Source organism: Lactuca saligna, chromosome 4 (genome assembly GCF_052625555.1).
Source record: "Lactuca saligna cultivar CGN05327 chromosome 4, ASM5262555v1, whole genome shotgun sequence".
NCBI lineage: Eukaryota > Viridiplantae > Streptophyta > Magnoliopsida > Asterales > Asteraceae > Lactuca > Lactuca saligna.
This window is the reverse complement of record NC_136420.1, coordinates 247,357,864-247,372,153: the sequence shown is the minus strand read 5'-3', so window position 1 is coordinate 247,372,153 and position 14,290 is coordinate 247,357,864.

The window sequence follows — 14,290 nt, the reverse complement described above, 5'->3', positions numbered from 1 at the left end:
ACATTTCAAAAACAGCCTCGGCTCTTTCGATCTACCGGGATAATGCAAGAATTCCTCCAGTCCCATTGAAGAAGGTTGGTTTGCAGTTCATGAAATCCTTATAAGTGCATCCCTGTGCCCGTGGATGATCTTCACCATGTCTAGAATTTCCACCCATTCCAGCGCCACTTGCATCACCAGAATTTATTTGGGCTAGAGCTGCTGTCACTACTGCAGTTACAGCCGTTTGAAATATTAGCGGATCAAACTGTAAAAGGGGTGGTGGTGGAGGTGTTTGAGCTGTAGGTCTGCCTCTATTTGGGTGCTTACGGGGAGGCATCTCTTGCTGAAAATTTTGCATAGATAATGATAATAGTGAGAAACAATGGGGAGTATGATGAGAGTGTTTTATGAGTTAAACCACCATACACAAGTTTTCAGACATGGTTATATACTGAGCAGGGAGACATAAGAGTATAGACTTTTCCCAATAGGTTAGATATCTGCCGATATTAATGGTATTACTGATGTAAATAAGTCTTCGAAAAATGGCCTAACGATAGGCCTTACATCAAACCATGAGAAGAAAAATATTTGACACTGTAGATGGCTACATAGCATACTAAAAGATGAGAATATTACAGAGAAAAATGTTCCATTCAAAATTAGACGTTAGAGACTATTCCTAAGTTAAAAGAAAAGATGCGCTAGTCATCTTTCATCTGTGGCGGCGGATGTTTCTCGGGCGGACTCGGAGATCAGCCAGTTGGCGCTCCATGTCAAGGAGGTGTCGCTCGTAGACCCTCTGGCGAACTCGGAGTTCTACAAATTCAGCCCGGGTCTCGGCCAATGCTTGCAGCAAGGCCTCGCGGCTTGCTGCAAACCTCTCATTGGCATGTTCCAGGCGGCTAGTGCGAAGGGAGTGCATTCCTCCATTTGTATCAACCTCCGCAATGCGCTGGAGAGCAGCCCTGCCCTGAATTTCGTTGCGGGCAACTCTTTGGACCAGAATGGATAAAACCCTATCCGCCGTTCCTCCTTCACTTGTATTGTAGAAGCTTCGATCTCCATTGAAGGGCATTGGTTGGTTTTGCTCTTCTCGCCATGTTTCTATGCATTCCACCCACGCAGGCGTAGGGTCGTGGAAGGCCTGGTGGGGGTTAGGGTTCGGGACCGGGGCCGCATGGGGTAGCTTGTTGACTTCGGGCTTGGAGTTTGACCCATCCGAGAAACCTTCTGCTTGGTGGTCATCCAGAGGGATCTGATGTTCCTCATCAGGGTCTTCGTCGAGCCACCCCGCATTGTCGTGATTTGGGAAGTATGGGTCACCATGATGAAATCCGGCCATGGTATCTATGCGAGAAAAGGGGAAGAATAGTTAATAGACGTACTAATCTAAGATACTTATAAGGAAATCATTATTAGCTATACCAATACTTGCATAGTGCATACTAATTATATGTGACCGAAGCAATATAGACCTTCGAATAAGCGATCCTAACTCTAAATCCACAACCAAACAAGGAACAGGAAGTAAAGCAAAGATCACAGATTCTAAGTCTATATCATTTTAGTTACATGTAACCGTAGTGTATCCACTTAGCAAATATTTCTCCTAATAATGACACTTTTAGTTCTCATTCAAGTAAATTATATTAATGCAGAATACTCCTATAGTACTCCGGTATTAGAGTTATTGGGATAGTGTTGGTAATTTTTTAGACTTGTTGCAGTACCATAACCATCCTTAGGCACATGCTAATCACTCCTAGAAAAATGTAGTTGATTAGGCTACATCCACCCAAATGTGACTATATGTCTCTAAGCTTAACTGTGCTACTCAACAATCTTAATACTTTTGTTATGTTATAGTATGATACTGACCCTTTGTATTCATGAATGTATATACATACACTTAGTTAAATATTTTAATATTTAAAAGTATATATTCTTGGTCAGAGTGTTTTAGTCCCGAAGTGTTTATAGTTTGTATATCTCTTATAGGTTGATATACTTGCTTCACTATAAACAATGCTCTGATACCAATATGTCACACCCCAAAACCGAGAACGACGGAATACGTTATGGGGTGGAGGACTTCATGTTCTACTATCATAACAATGCATAATAGTAAAAACAAGCAACAACATTCATCACATTAATATGTAAATTTCAATACATGTGTGTTCTGTACATTTTTGTAGACACCAAAAGTATGAACAAAATAAAGATGAGTCTTATATGTACTCCATCTTCTCAAAAACCGCACCCGTACCTGTTTATTTCCGACCTGAGAATACAAGTTATTTTAAAAACGAATATCAACATAAAGCTGGTGAGTTCATAAGTATTTAGTGTCATTGTTTGTATAAAAATATATGTAAATCGCATAGTATGACATTTATTAACAAGATTTGAAGATGATTTGATCCCTAGAAAATCCCATATTTTCCAGCAAAAGTAGTCTTCTACCAAGACTTAGTTATTTATAAATTCATTTCTTTGAAAATATTATTAGTTTTCTTATGAACGTATCATAAATGAAAATACAGTTTTATACTTGTTCATTATAGAGAAATAACATAGTTTCACCCCAGCAGCATCCCTGCCGGATAAGTGTATTAGTGAATGTAAACTTCGGATACTATTAATTGTGTACACACCTCGAGATGTGTGTTTAATTGAATGTGAGCTTGTATGTAACCATACTGTGTGATAGTAGTGTAGTGGCTGACCCTCCAAGTCACCAATAGTGTAGTAGTGTTTGTTATCCTTGGGCTTAAGAGGCTCAGACTGTAGCTAGCAGTCAGTATGGGGGAAAATATCCGCCTCGTATAGATCTATACACGTAGTGGTCGCTCTCCCTCCAGGAGGCGATAGTTATCCGACGATCGCATGGCGCTAGGTCGTATAGAGAAATAGTGCATCACATTATGTTGTAGTATTTTCTTTCGTATGATATATAGTATTCTATTAGTATACTTTGTACTGTTCTCTTGTTGTTGTTTATAGTATTTCTTCTTATAATGATTAGTGTTTCCTTAGTATAGTGTGTGGTGTTCTCTTCATATCGTATATTGTACATATAGTCTTGTAATTGTACTGATCACAGTGTGTATCATAGTAATATCAGAAATGAGTGGTAGTTCTTAACTATACCTATTATAGTTAAATTGAGTGCTTGACTGAGTGCCTTTGTTAGGTAGAAGCATCGAACTAGAGTGGAAACATTTATGTCTAACACAATATACAAGATATATAACTAAGTATTAAACGACAGTCGAACAGATAACCTAACACCCTAAGTCCACAATCAAACAAGAACAAGAAATAAGGCCAGTTATCAATCCTAAGTCCTTCAATACTTACTTATATAAATATATTGGGGTAGACATGATTTGGAAATAATTTACGGTTTGAAAACAATGAAAATCAGTTTCGAGACAATTGATTTTTGAAAATGAGGTTAATAAACATTTGAAATAACTTTATTGACAAGATATTGTAGAAAACCCTTTTTATATGTAACGACGTAAATTTTAAAACCAATTTTCTCATTTTTGAAAACATCAAAACATCGATTAATATTTTAAATTCAAACGTAAACAATATTGTCACAACCGAATACATCACAAAGATCATAAAATAGTTTTCCCCTGATAATGTGTACGATCACGTCGGTGTTGGTACCTGAAACACATAACACAACATCTGTAAGCATAATTGCTTAGTGAGTTCCCCAAAATACAACCTACGCACATACGCCTTTCCAGGCCCTGACCTTCCGGTCCGTGTGTCTCAGGGGACTTCCGTCCCGACTGGGTAAACCTTCCGGTCCTACCCACGTCAACCTTACGGTCCACATTACAACGCCTTCCGGCCCATAACATATTCACCTTCCGGTCCATATCAAGCATATCATACATGGCATATATAACGATTAACTTATCACACATAATGCATATATCTCATATCATATTCGACCTTCCGGTCACACAGTCAAACCCTTCCGGGTACAGTATAGTGAGAAGACTCACCTTGTATATCTTGATAACTCGCGAATCCTGGAAATCACTCATGCTCGATCCCCCGAGCTATAATCCTCCTATAACATCATATATCTCTAATTAATACTTTTACCACTAAGGTTGACTATACCTATCAAGTCAACACTGGTCAACGGTCAACGGTCAACTTTGACCGGACTCGACGAGTGCACTAGAGCGACTCGGCGAGTCTAAACATTTTCACCAACTCTCTAGGATTCTCTTTTGACACGTCGAGTACTCCCCTGACTCGACGAGTTCCACCTGGCATGAATCGCGGGGCCACCGCGACTCAACTCTCCGAGTCACAAGGACAACTCGGCGAGTTCCAGCTCGACTCAGTCCACCTATCAACCCTCTCTAACTCTCCCTGACTCAGTGAGTCGACCATAACTCGGCAGGACCACTCACTGAGTGGTTAAGGACAATCTTCATGCTACTCGTCGAGTCTGTTCTTGTGACAACCCAAGTTGTCTCGTTACATTTCTCCGTTACCGTTAACGGAATATTCCACTGTTCAAAAGTTCTGTTAATGAGAAGTCTTCAAGTTTAATAAACATTTCAATTGTGTATGTTTATATGCCATTAAGTCGTGATAAAAGGAAATAAAATACATAGCACATATTTCCATTTACTTGGAAAATATTAGTTTATTATTACGACCACTAAATCGGGTGCGACCAAAAGCCCCGTTTAACGGTAGTATCGGGTAGACTTCCACTGTGTCCCAACTCAAAACCCTATATAAAGGTGAGTGGAGTCTATTGGAGACTTTTTACACTCTCTCTCTATACTCTCTCTCTAGACCCGTTTTCGCCCCGAAACCGCAACCAAACGCTTCCAAATAGTAAGTCCGCTTACCCTAGCTTATTCTAAACATATTGATTTGAGTTTATAGCCCAAAAATCGGACTTAGAAGCAATGAAAAAGGAGTTTACGGCCTAAGAACCTCCTTAGGCCGTAAACACCCAAAATGAGGCCAAAATGACCCAAACTTGTCCCTATAGGCTTGGAAATAAATTAAGGGGATTGCCTAGGAGTGTTTAAACATCAAAACACAATGATTTAGGGGACAAAAGAGAGTTTACGGCCCAAGCACAAGCTTAGGCCGTAAACACCTCAAAATCATGTTAAAATGCCCCAAAAACACTCCCAAACCACCCTTAGGCTTCATACATAATTTAGGGACTTAGTATTTGGGGTTTGGATCAATTAAACACATCAAAATGAAGGGCAAAAATGAGTTTACGGCCCAAGCACATGCTTAGGCCGTAAACTCCCCAAACATGCCCAAAATGTTGGTTTTTGTCCCCCAAATGGCCTTAGACTATTTCTATAAAATGCTAGGAAGGATTTAAGGACTTAAACACAATGAAATGAGGCTTGATTTGGAGTTTACGGCCCAAGCAAGTTTCTAGGCCGTAAACTCCCCAAAACCCCCTCAAATGTTGGTTTTAATCACCCAAAATAGCATCAAACTTCATTAGAAATCACTAGAAAGGCATTAGGGGCTTGAAACATCACCAAACTCAATGATTTAGAGTTTACGGCCGTAAACTCCTTTAGGAGTTGTTCTTAGGCCGTAAACTCCATTATAAGGCCCTTAGGAACCTCAAATCCACTCATGCCCTTTAGGAAAAATGCTTAGAATAATTCAATGAACAAGCTAGAAGCATCAAACACCCAAGAATAAGACCTTGGGAGTTTACGACCGTAAACTCCCTTAGGTTGGGCCGTAAACTCCATGTTTGGTCCATGTTGGTGTTTTTAATCCATTTACACACTTGATATGTGAGTATAGCAAAGTCCCACAACTGATAAGAGACCCTTAGCACCCGTAAACGCTACCCGGGACCCCAAACACTCAACCAAAAGTGCTTTTCCACTCCTTTGAGTGTGTATAATTGTTTAATTAGTATATTATATGCTAATTGTATGTGAACATATGTTATCATATGTTAAAATAGGTCCTTGTGTGTGTTCAAGTCCTTGCGTGACCCCGAACGCCCAATCGGCACTATCGTCGGACCTACTTACACCAGGTGAGTTCATACCCCTGAGTGAACATTTTAAATGCTTTTAAATGTTTTATAGGGGGGAATACAAGTTAAACATGCCAGTTATCATGTCAATCGCATATGATTGATAACCCGCATGCACAAGATTTTACCACTTTTACACTGTCTTACCGAGTGGGACACTAAAATGACTTTTACTTGTTTCATAACTTTTACTTATACTGATTTATTCAAATTCATCCTAAATTGGTTTATGAAAGATCCTCTAAGGTTTTAAATGTATTTTACAAAGGAATACAATTTGTGATTTTCTCTGTACATAAAGGCTCTTCATTAAAGATTTCTCTTTTTGACGTATACTTTTACTTGTTAAACACTGCTGCTTCACTTATACTTATGTTATACTCTGACTCGGTAACACTTTCACTTATACCTATAGTCGCTTATACTTGATGACGCTTATACTTATTCACGCTCTTACTTAGTGATACGATTTCTCCTTCACTTATACTGGATAACGACTTTACTCCACTTATTCTTGATAGACGTTCTTACATCACTTATTGTCGTCTCTGCTTCGTGATACACTTATACTTGGTACGCTTATACTTCATGGTTCGATTATCCCGCACTGTACACGTATACTTCACGACTCGGATGTTCCACTGTACTCTTATACTTCACGACTCAGATGTTCCACTGTGCACTTATACTTCACGACTCAGATGTTCCAGTGTACACTTATACTTCACGACTCAGATGTTCCACTGTACACTTATACTTCACGACTCAGATGTTCCACTGTACACTTATACTTCACTGTATGATACACACTCAAGCGTAGTTAGATGTATGTTTATGCTTATATAGATGCATATAAATAATGATTGAAGGACTTAGGAAGGCTTGTCCACCCTATTTCCTTTTCTTCGTTGAGATGTGGTCTGGTGGGATCGGATGTCCATCTGAAGGTCGTTCAATTCATTAGTTATATATTATGTATACGAGCATAGACATACGAGTTTTCTTCAGTCAATTCAGTTAAGAATCTATACCTCTAGTCTACACTTACATAAGAAACCCACTCCCTCCTAGTAACACATTATCCTCTATTTGGGATGCATCTTCGGGACGCGGCCTTCTCCGTCGTCTAGTTGGTAACCAGAGTCTCCTGTAGGGAGAGCGGACATTGTGGGTATAGGCCTATATGGGATTGACAACCCTGCACCCTGACTGCTAGCTACAGTCCACGGCCTACCAAGCCAAGGGGTGACAAATGTCACATTATATAGATGCTTGTAGGGCGTCTAGTACTCTAGTCAGTATGGTTACGAGTATCCTGGGTTGCCTTATAATTCATGGTTTTAAGGTAACAGTATTTCATCAGCAATTTACACTGTATGCTGATGTCACTTTTTTCATAGTCACATTGTTTTGACCTTGCTAGATGTATCTTTCATTTGATACCGTCTGGGGTCTGTTATCTCTGTTTGACCTTGCTAGATGTATCTTTCATCTGATACTATCTGGGGTCTGTTATCTCTGTTTGACCTTACAAGATGTATCTTTCATCTGATACCGTCTGGGGTCTGTTATTTCTGTTTGACCTTACAAGATGTATCTTTCGTTTGATACCGTCTGGGGTCTGTTATCACTGTCTGACCTTTCGAGATGTACCTTTCATTTGGTATCGTCTGTGGTCCGTCTTCACTGTTTTGACCTTGCGAGATGTACCTTTCATTTGGTAACGTCTGCGGTCTGTCTTCATTGTTATGACCTTGCAAGATGTACCTTCCATTTGGTATCGTCTTCGGTCTGCGTTCACTGTTTTAGACCTTACCAGTTGTACCTTTTATTTGGTACCTTCGGGGGTCTGTTTCTCCATTTGTTAGACTGAACCAGGCATGTCGTTAGTTCGATACTTTCCTGGAGTCTATGACTCTTTTGCCTTAGTCAGCAATCCTCACTGCTGAGCCATATGTTATTCCCTAATGCCTCTACTGTCTTTAATAATCAAATTCAGTATTTTGATATTATTAGCAATTAAGGGAAACTTCTTCTTACCACATTACACTGACCAGTCTTGGTAGAAGGCTGCTTTTATTAAAGAAAATATAGGATTTTTTGGAAAGAACACTAATATACTGAAATCACTTAAACTACTACTTTCTTAAGTTATTTGAATGAAATGTCACTAAATGCTTATGAACTCACCAGCATTGTAAAAATGCTGATACTCGCTTTTCAAATAACTTGTATTCTCAGGTTAGCATTAGACAGGCACATCCCCGGAGCTGTTGATGAAGATAGCTTTGTACTATGTTGCATTTATTCTATTACTTGTATTACTTTAAAGTGTTGTAATGTAACCTTGTAAAACTATTACTATTAATGCAATGTTTTGTTGTACTTTGAATACTATAATGCATGTGTTGTGATACTTGACATGACGTCATCCACCCCAGAACGTTTCCGTCGTTCCGGTTTTGGGGTGTGACAGTTCTTCAGACTCGGCGAGTCCATACCATGCATCAACTCAATCTTGCTTCTGAGGTCAGATCCGCTCCATCCACTCATAGATCTGGCCCTCCTAAGCTCATTCATCACGTAAAGTCACAGTCTTGGCTACCATGCAACACCCATAAGGCTCTTTTTGGAGAAATGACCTCTAAGATGGAAACCCTAGTCTCCAACCCAAAAGGAAGGACATAAAGCATAGCATTAGGGACTTTCTGGACCTGCTAAGGTCCAGATCTAGGTACCATATCCCCATGGGACCTCTCACGCTTCAATTACAAAGCAAACAAGGCAAGAAGAAACCCTAGATTTAACCATATCAACAAAAACACAGAAATAAGCTCTGAAAGATACCTCAAGAAGCTTCCCCTGGCGAAATGGAAGTAGATCCAAGCTCCCCAACTCTTCTAGCTTGACTTTCCCCTTCCTTTCTTGCAAATACACACAAATTTGGTGAACAATGGCCTCTTATCTCACTCACAGGAACCCTTAGCTGCTTTGGTGCTCTCAAGGATCAAGGTAGCCGCAATGAAGGGCGATAAGGTCCTTTAAATAGAGCTTAGGACCGGGCAATTAGGGTTTCATTAAACAGCGCAGACTCGCCGAGTCCATTCCTTGGACTCGCCGAGTCCAGGCGCGAACCTGCGTCCAGAACCGCGATCCTACTCGGCGAGTTTGAGCTCCAAATCGCCGAGTCCCCTCACAAAACACCAAAAAAACATGAATAAAAGATACCTGGAAATCTGGGATGTTACAATTCTCCTCCACTAGAACTAGACTTCGCCCTCAAAGTCTCGCTCTGCAAATAGCTCCGGATGCTGCTCACGCATCTCACGCTCCGGCTCCCAGGTCATCTCTGATCCCCTTCGATGCTGCCACTGAACCAACACCAGGGGTACCTCCTTGTTCCTCAAAACCTTGATCTTCCGATCTCTGATGGCCACTGGTCTCTCGGCATAATTCAGGCTCGCATCTACCTGAATATCCTCTAATGGAACCACTGCCGATTCATCGGCTATACACTTCCTTAGCTGCGACACATGAAAAGTGTCGTGAATCTGCCCCAACTCTGTTGGCAAATCCAAACGATAGGCTACCTGGCCTACCCTCGTGATCACACGGAAAGGACCAATATATCGGGGCCCTAACTTGCCCCTCTTCCTGAATCGAATCACTCCTTTCCAAGGAGAGACCTTCAGGAGTACAAGGTCGCCGACCTGAAGCTCAAGCTCGGACCGACGTCTGTCTGCATAACTCTTCTGTCGGCTCTGAGCGGTTAACAACCTCTGTCTAACCTACTGGATCTGCTCTGTCGTCTGAATCACTATCTCTGTACTGCCCATCACCCTCTGTCCAACCTCTCCCCAACAAATGGGGGTCCGACACCTCCTCCCATACAACAACTCAAAGGGTGGCATACTAATGCTCGAATGATGGCTGTTGTTGTAGGAAAAATCTACCAAGGGTAAATATGTATCCCAGCTACCCCCGAAATCCAACACACATGCCCGGAGCATGTCCTCGAGCGTCTGAATCGTCCGCTCACTTTCACCGTCTGTCTGGGGATGATATGCGGTACTAAAATGCAGTCTAGTACCCAACTGTTGTTGTAGGAAAACTCTGCCAAGGGTAAATATGCATCCCAGCTACCCCCGAAATCCAACACACATGCCCAGAGCATGTCCTCGAGCGTCTGAATCGTCCGCTCACTTTGACCGTCTGTCTGGGGATGATATGCGGTACTAAAATACAGTCTAGTACCCAACTCCTCATGAAACTTCTTCCAGAACCTGGAAGTGAAACGCACATCACAGTCTGAAACAATCGAGATCGGCACCCCATGCCGCGATACCACCTCCCTCACGTATAATTCCGCCAACTTCTCCGCAGAAGAGCTCTCGTTGATGGCTAGAAAATGAGCGCTCTTCGTCAATCTATCCACGATCACCCAAATCGCATTGACTCCCCTCGCAGTCCGCGACAATTTGGTGATAAAATCCATGGTAATCTGTTCCCACTTCCATTCGGGAATATCTAGCGGCTGCAATTTACCGCGCGGTCGCTGGTGCTCGGCCTTAACCTGCCGACAAGTCAAGCATCTCTCAACAAACCATGGTAATCTGTTCGGGTCCGCGGCCTTAATCGCATCGACTCCCCTCGCAGTTCGCGACAATTTGGTGATAAGATCCATGGTAATCTGTTCCCACTTCCATTCGGGAATATCTAGCGGCTGCAATTTACCGTGCGGTCGCTGGTGCTCGGCCTTAACCTGCCGACAAGTCAAGCATCTCTCAACAAACCATGCAACATCCCTTTTCATACAGGGCCACCAATACTCCTTCCTTAGATCCAAATACATTTTCGTAGCCCCGGGATGAATCGAGAATTTCGATCGATGTGCTTCCTCCATCAAAATAGCACGCGCACCACCCACAAGCGGTACCCAAATCCAACCTTGAAAAGTCATAAGCCCTCAACCATTCGTGACGAATTCCTGATACCTGACCTACAACCCGCTCCTTCTTCTGGTGTTCTGGTTTCGCAGCCTCAGCCTGAGCTCCTCGAATAGCATCCAAAATCGGGGTCATTACCGTCAATCTCATACAAATATCTCGGATCGGGGTGCTTTCCGCCCTACGGCTCAACGCGTCGGCTACCACATTCGCCTTGCCCGGGTGGTACAGGATCTCGCACTCGTAATCCTTCACCACATCCAACCACCTCCTCTGTCGCATATTCAGATTTGGCTGATCCATCAAGTACTTCAGGCTCTTGTGGTCCGTGTAGATGGTACACCGAACCCCATAAAGATAATGCCGCCAGATCTTGAGGGCAAACACCACAGCCCCCAATTCCAGGTCGTGGGTGGGATATCTCAACTCATGAGGCTTCAACTGCCTTGAAGCATACGCTATCACATGACCCCTCTGCATAAGCAACGCCCCCAAACCCGATATAGATGCATCATAGTACACCACAAAATCCTCCATCCCTTCCGGGAGGGCAAGCACCGGAGCCTTGCAATATTTCTGACGAAGCGTCTCGAGTGATGACAGCTGCTCCGGTCCCTATGAAAACGCAGCACCCTTCTGGGTCATCCTAGTGAGTGGCACGGCGATCTTGGAGAAATCCTTGATAAACCTGCGATAATATCCAGCCAAACCCAGAAAACTCCTGATCTCAGTGGGTGATCTCGGCACCTCCCACCTCAACACCGCCTCAATCTTGGTCGGGTCGACCAATATCCCTTTCTGGTTAACAAGATGCCCGAGGAATTGGCCTCTCATAACCAGAAATCACACTTGGAGAATTTGGCATACAGCCTCTCCGATCTCCATACCCTAAGAATTTCCCTCAAATGTTCCTTATGCTGCTCCCTAGACCTCGAATACACCAAAATATCATCAATGAATACGATCACCGACCGATCCAGCATCGGCCGACACACCCGGTTCATAAGATCCATGAACGCAGCTGGGGCATTGGTGAGCCCAAAAGGCATCACCACAAACTCATAATGTCCATAACGAGTTCTGAAAGCAGTCTTCTGGATATCTTCATCCCGAACCCTCATCTAATGATAACCCGACCTTAAGTCTATCTTGGAGAACCAAGATGCCCCCTGCAACTGATCGAACATATTGTCGATCCTAGGTAACGGATACCGGTTCTTAACCATCAACTTGTTCAACTCCCGGTAATCGATACACATTCGGTGTGAACCATCCTTTTTCTTCACAAACAAAATCGGCGCTCCCCAAGGTGAGCTACTCAGTCGAATAAACCCCTTTCCCAACACCTCCTGAAGCTGCGAGGATAACTCCTGCATTTCCGGTGGAGCGAGACGATAAGGCGCCTTGGCGATGGGCGCCGCTCCCAGAACCAAATCGATACGGAACTCCACTTGCCTTTCAGGAGGCACACCTGGTAACTCTTCGGGGAACACATCCGAAAACTCGCATACAACAGGAACGTCATCAACCGAATTGGGCCTCCCCGCAGCCACTCGAGTATCCATCACGTAGGCTATGAATCCATTGCAGCCCTGCTGCAGACTCTGCCTTGCCCTGGCAGCTGAACAAAACGCCGACCCGCACCGGGTCCCCTCGCCATAAACCGTAAGCACTCCCCCACTAGGGTCTCGAGTCGTCACCAACTGTCTCTCGCAGTCAATGACTGCCCCAAACTTACTCAACCAGTCCATGCCCACGATGACGCAGACATCCCCCATAGCTATATGAACCAAGTCTATAGGGAACTCGAACCCAAAAATCTCGAGCACACATCCTCGGATCACATCTATGGCGTATACCACTTTCTCATCTGCTATAGAAACTCGCAAGGGTTGACTCATCATCTCCCGATCAATACCGATGTGCTGGCTAAAAGCCAACGATACAAAAGACCGACTCGCACCCGAGTCAAATAATACCAAAGCAGGTACAGAATTTACAAGAAAAGTACATACGCATACCATAATATAAGCACAATATCTTAGCATACAAGTAAATACATGAAAGAATACATACCGGCTACGACATCAGGCGCCGTGCGGACCTCCTCCGCGGTCAACTGGAAAGCTCTTCCATGAGCCTTCGGAGCCTCGACCTTCACTGGCCGAGTCTTGGTAACCCTGGCAGCAGGCGTAGATCCCTGGCGAAGCTGGGGGCACTCGGCCTTCCGATGGCCGGTCTGGTTGCAATGAAAGCAAACCATGAATCCCTTGGGGCAATCCCTAGCAATGTGCCCCTCCTTGCCACACTTGTAGCAAGCACCCAATCGACATGCCCCCTCGTAACCCTTGCTGCACTTTCCGCAAGTGCGGCCCTTCTGACCTCCCGGTCTCGAATCGGCGGACTTGGTCCGCTTGGCTGCCGGCTGAGACTGAGCCGACCACCGATCCACCCATTGAGACTCGGCCTCCTCCCTGGCCTGGGTCTCCAACTCGATCTCACGCTTCCTGGCATTCGCCTGAAGCTCAACAAAGGTCTGATATGATGAGTTGGATACGAACTCCCGGATATCCCTCCTCAGCACACCCAAATACCGACTCATCCGAGCCTGCTCCGTGGACACCTGCTCGGGGCAGAACATCGCCCTCTCATGAAACTTCCGCGTGATCACCGTGACAGAATCATTACCCTGCTTGAGGGTCAAGAACTCCTGAACCAACCGATCCCTCTCCACCGGGGGAACGTACTCATCTCTGAACATAGTAGTAAACCTCTCCCAAGTCACAGCTGAAACCTCTGCTGGAGTGAAGTTCGCCATCACGAACTTCCACCAATCCTTTGCTCCCAGGCAGAGCTGGTTCAAGGCGAACCGTACCCTCAGATGCTCCGGACATGAGCAAGTGTAGAAGCATCCCTTGATATCAGCAATCAATCTCATCGCAGCAATCGGATCCTGCGTCCCGTCAAACTCAGGTGGCTTCGTGTTGCTGAACTCCCGGAACAGCAATGAGTCACCTCCTTGTGGTCTGGCAGCGGCCATAGCTGTTGTAGCTGCAGCGGCTGCAGCCTCAGTCAACGCGGCGTACCGCTCATCAAATGTCTCCATTAGGGTGGTCTTAATAGACCCAAACATATCCGGAATCTCAGCCCGGATCGCTACAGCCACCTCCTCATGAATCATCTGACGAAGCTCCTCATCAGTCACACTACTCGTACCAGGTTTGTGGCGTGGTCCAACCATGATGTCTCTGAAATACAACATAAAAATATCAGAGAC